Source organism: Labeo rohita, chromosome 13 (assembly GCF_022985175.1).
Source record: "Labeo rohita strain BAU-BD-2019 chromosome 13, IGBB_LRoh.1.0, whole genome shotgun sequence".
Taxonomy (NCBI): domain Eukaryota; kingdom Metazoa; phylum Chordata; class Actinopteri; order Cypriniformes; family Cyprinidae; genus Labeo; species Labeo rohita.
In genome coordinates, this window is record NC_066881.1 from 33,450,010 (window position 1) to 33,454,985 (window position 4,976).

Below are 4,976 nucleotides of genomic sequence, written 5' to 3' on the forward strand. Positions count from 1 at the left end.
ACTCAGAACACCCTAGCAACTGCCCAAAACAGCCTAGTAATTGCATAGCAACATACCACTTGTTTGCTGAGAATTCTTTAGAATCTGCATAACAACATTCTAGCATTCCAGCAAAGAAACCACTCTGAATACTCTAGCAACTGCATAGTGACACCCTAGCAGCCACCCAAAAAAGTCTAATAATCACATAGCACCAAACTAGCAGCCTCTCAGAATGCCTTAGCAACTGCAGAGCAACATTCTAGCAATGCAGCCACTCAGAACACCCTAGCAACCATCTACAACATCCTAGTAATCACATAGCAACATAACATCAACCCCTGAGAATTCTTTAGAATCTGCATAGCAACATTCTAGCATTCGAGCAAAGAAACCACTCTGAACAGTGCATAGCAACACCCTGGCAACCATCCAGAACACCCTAGTAATTACATAGCAACACACTAAATGCCCCTCAGAATGCCTTAGCAACTGCACAGCAACATTCTAGCAATGCAACCACTCAGAACACCCTAGCAACTGCATAGCAACACCCTGACAACCACCCAAAGCAGCCTAGCAATTGCATAGCAAAATACCATCAACCACTGAGAATTCTTTAGAATCTGCACAGCAACATTCTAGCATCGAGCAAAGAAACCACTCTGAAAACTCCAGCAAATGCATAGCAACACCCTGGCAACCATCCAGAACACCCTAGTAATTACATAGCAACACACTAAATGCCCTTCGAAATGCCTTAGCAACTGCACAGTAACAATTCCAGCAATGAAACCACTCAACTTTGAAAATGTTCTGCCCCTTTGCAACCCTAAAACATTGTGAAGTGTAAATATTTAGTCTTTATTAGTGAATTTCTAAATCTACTTTCACGTGAAACAATTTTTTTTTTATTTATGGTTAAATTGATTTCCCAAGGCACATGGTTGGTTATGCAAGATGACGTGAGGTTAGTTAAAGGGATATATCTTGTAAGACAAATGCATATAGGGTCAGTAATGTCCATCGCAGTGGGTGAGATATGAGACAGGAGTTGGCACGGCCCCCTTCAGCGCTATTATGTAATCCATCTGTGCTGCCGCTGCGGGCGATTGGCACCAACTTTAAGAGAACAGCAACGGGGTGACCCTCACCAGTCCCCTGATGGCCACAGCTCTACCCACAATCCCCTTCTCAATCTGTCTGGCCCTCTGCAGCCCTTCACCTTCAAATGACCTGGAACAAACACACACACTGTGATTCAGAAACATTATGAACCTGTTTTGATGTTCAGTGATATTTAAGGAACACTGGACATGATGGTGACTGTGTTGTTCTTTAAAAGCAATGTTTTAACACTTTTTAGGGGTTGTTCACAGAGGACATGTTCTTGCCTTCACATTCTTGTGTCAGAATTTGTAAGCAAAATGTGTTGTGAATGTTATTTGACGTGTTGTGAGACCCCATACATCCTTGTTGAAAACTACATGAGCAGCAAATAGAAATAACATGTTTTATACACACCAAAACACCCTAACAACTACCCAGAATTACCAATCCCTCAGACTGCCTTAGCAACTGCATAGCAATATTGTAACAATGGCATCACCCAAAATGTTCTAGGAACTGCATAGCAACACCATGGCAACCGCCCAGATCATCCAAACAATTACACAGTAACACATTAACAGCCCCTCATAACAACTGTATATCAGTATTCTAACATTTACTTAACAATGTATAGCAATGACCTAGTAATCACTCTGAACACTCCAGCAACTGCTTATGCTAACATCTACTTAACAACTGCATAGCAACGACCTATCAACCACCTAGGCCAGAACACCCTAGCAACTGCATAGCAACAACCTAGCAACCACTCAGGCCACAACACTATAGCAACTGCATAGCAACGATCTAGAAACCACCAGGACAGAACACCCTAGCAACCACATAGTAACGCCCTAGAAACCTACCAGAACGCCATAGCAACAAACTAGCAACCACCCAGGCCAGAACACCCTAGTAACTGCATACCAATGACCTAGCAACCACCCAGAAACCTGTAGCAACAACCTAGCAACCACTCAGGCCAAAACACCATAGCAACTGCATGGCAACAAACTAGCAACCACCAAGGCCAGAACACCCTAGTAACTGCATACCAATGACCTAGCAACCACCCAGAAACCCGTAGCAACAACCTAGCAACCACTCAGGCCAAAACACCATAGCAACTGCATGGCAACAAACTAGCAACCACCAAGGCCAGAACACCCTAGTAACTGCATACCAATGACCTAGCAACCACCCAGAAACCCGTAGCAACAACCTAGCAACCACTCAGGCCAAAACACCATAGCAACTGCATGGCAACAAACTAGCAACCACCAAGGCCAGAACACCCTAGCAACTGCATAGCCACAACCTAGAAACCATCCAGGCCAGAACACCCTAGAAAATGCATAGCAACAATCTAGCAACCACCCAGAACACCGTAGCAACTCCATAGCAACAACCTAGCAACCACTCTGGCCAAAACACCATAGCAACTCCATAGCAACAACCTAGCAACCACTCTGGCCAAAACACCCTAGCAACTGCATAGCAACGACCTTGCAACCATCCAGAATGCCATAGCAACAAACTAGCAACCACCCAGGCCAGAACACCCTACACTGTAAAAAATAATTTGTTACCTGGCTGCCTTAAACTTTTTTTTTGGAGTTGACTGATCTTAAAATTTTATTTAACTTGAAATGTTAAGTTATGCTAAGTGACAACTTAGATATTTGAGTTAATTTAAATTAAAAATTTAAGGCAGCTGGGTTACTTACCCAGCTTTTAAGTTTAACAAACACAAATATCTAAGTTGTTTCTTAGTACAACTTAACATTTCAAGTTGACTAAACTTATTTGAGTTGACTGAAACTTAAAATTTGAAGGCAGCCAGGTAACAAATTATTTTAAGTTGACTCAACAAATTGTGTTTTTTGTTTTTTTACAGTGTAGTAACTGCATACCAATGACCTAGCAACCACCCAGAAAGCCGCAGCAACTGCATAGCAACAACCTAGCCACCACTCGGGTCAAAACACCACAGCAACTGCATAGCAACAACCTAGCAACCACCCAGAACACCATAGCAACAAACTAGCAACCACCAAGGCCAGAACACCCTAGCAACTGCATACGAATGACCTAGCAACCAGCCAGAACATCCTAACAACTGCTTAGCAACACCCTAGCAACCACCCAGGGGTGCGTTTCCCGAAAGCAACTACGGTCGTAAGTTCCATCGTTACCAATAGATTTCATTGGAACTAACGACCATAGTTGGCTAACAATGTTTTCGGGAAACGCACCCCAGAACACCGCAACAACCTAGCAACACAGCAACAACCTAGCAACCACTCAGGACAAAACACTGTAGGAACTGCATAACAAAAACCAAGCAACCACCCATGACAGAACACCCTAGCAATAGCATAACAACCATACTGCATAGCAATGACCTAGCAACCACCCGAACCAGAACAACTGCATAGCAACGCCATAACAACCATCCAAAACACCCTAGCAACTTCACATATATATGCTAACATCCTTTTAACAACTGCATAGCAGAGATTTAGCAACCACCCTGGTCAAACCACCCAGAACAGTGTAGCATCTGCATAGCAACAACCTAGCAACCACCCATAACATCATAGCTACTGCATGGAAACAACCTAGCAACCTCCCAGAATGCCATAGCAACTGCACTGCAAAATGGGTTGTGAATGTCCTAATTGAAACATGTTTTTAGACGCATTACATGCTAATTGAAGACTATACGAGCAGTAACTATGAATAGCATGATTATACAGACTAAAACAAGAGTTGAGCAGATGATTCATCTGTCAGAGTGCTGCATTTGTTCCACTGCCTGATAGTGGACGCCAGTGCAGAGCTGAAACTGGCAGAGAACGGTCTGTGACGCACATCTCGCCTGGCACTGGCCTTTCCTCCTTCCTTTGCATTTGGAAAGAGCTTTAGCAGCTGAACCTGTTCATCTGCAGACCCTCTGAGTCCTGCAGAAACTCCATCAGCCACAATTCACACACAAGCACAGTCTATCGCAGCACATCCGAGAGGCAATCCTCACTAATTAATGCAAATGCAATGGAAGAGAGATGAATTTTTAATTTGATTTCACAAAAGAGGATAATCCTCATAGTGAATGTTGCACACCAACACTATAGGTTTAACTAGCTATACATTCACAGTCACCTTAATTAAAGTGAGATTAAACATTATCAGGTGTTGTGGTTAGATTTAATAGCATTGCATCGTTCAAATGTGAGCTTTACATTTTTGCATTGTCTGATAAAATTGCATGTATGAAATGTCAATATTTTTTAAGGAATGTTTTGAGTTAAAGGAATTATCAAAGACATCATTTATTCACCTATTGTTCCTAACCTTTGTGCATAAATCCCTTTTTTAATAAAAAATATAGTTCCAAGAATTATTAAATTGGAAAATGATTAAAATTAAGAATAGCAAAAAACAAACAAAAAAACAAATTCTAGTTCTAAAAATGTTTAAAATTAGATCAAACATGATGTTGTAAAGACATTAATAGCATTGCACTGGTAATAAATGTAATAATATAATATAACATAATATAAATATAAATATAAATATATATATATAAATATAGGAAATACACTCACGTTACAGTTCCAAAGTTTTTTTGCATTAATTTAAAGAATAAATAAATAAATACAATTAAAATAAATTAAAAAACAAATTCTAGTTCTAAAAATAATTAAAATGGGATCAAACATTATAAAGTGTACACACTGTTATTAAATTTAATTTATTAATTAATTACTTTATTTGTTATTATTATTATTATTATTATTATTATTACTTTAATAATATTATACGCATTAATCCAAGTATTTTAGTTTAAGTAATGTTTTGAGTTAAAGTAAGTGTTTATCAAACAA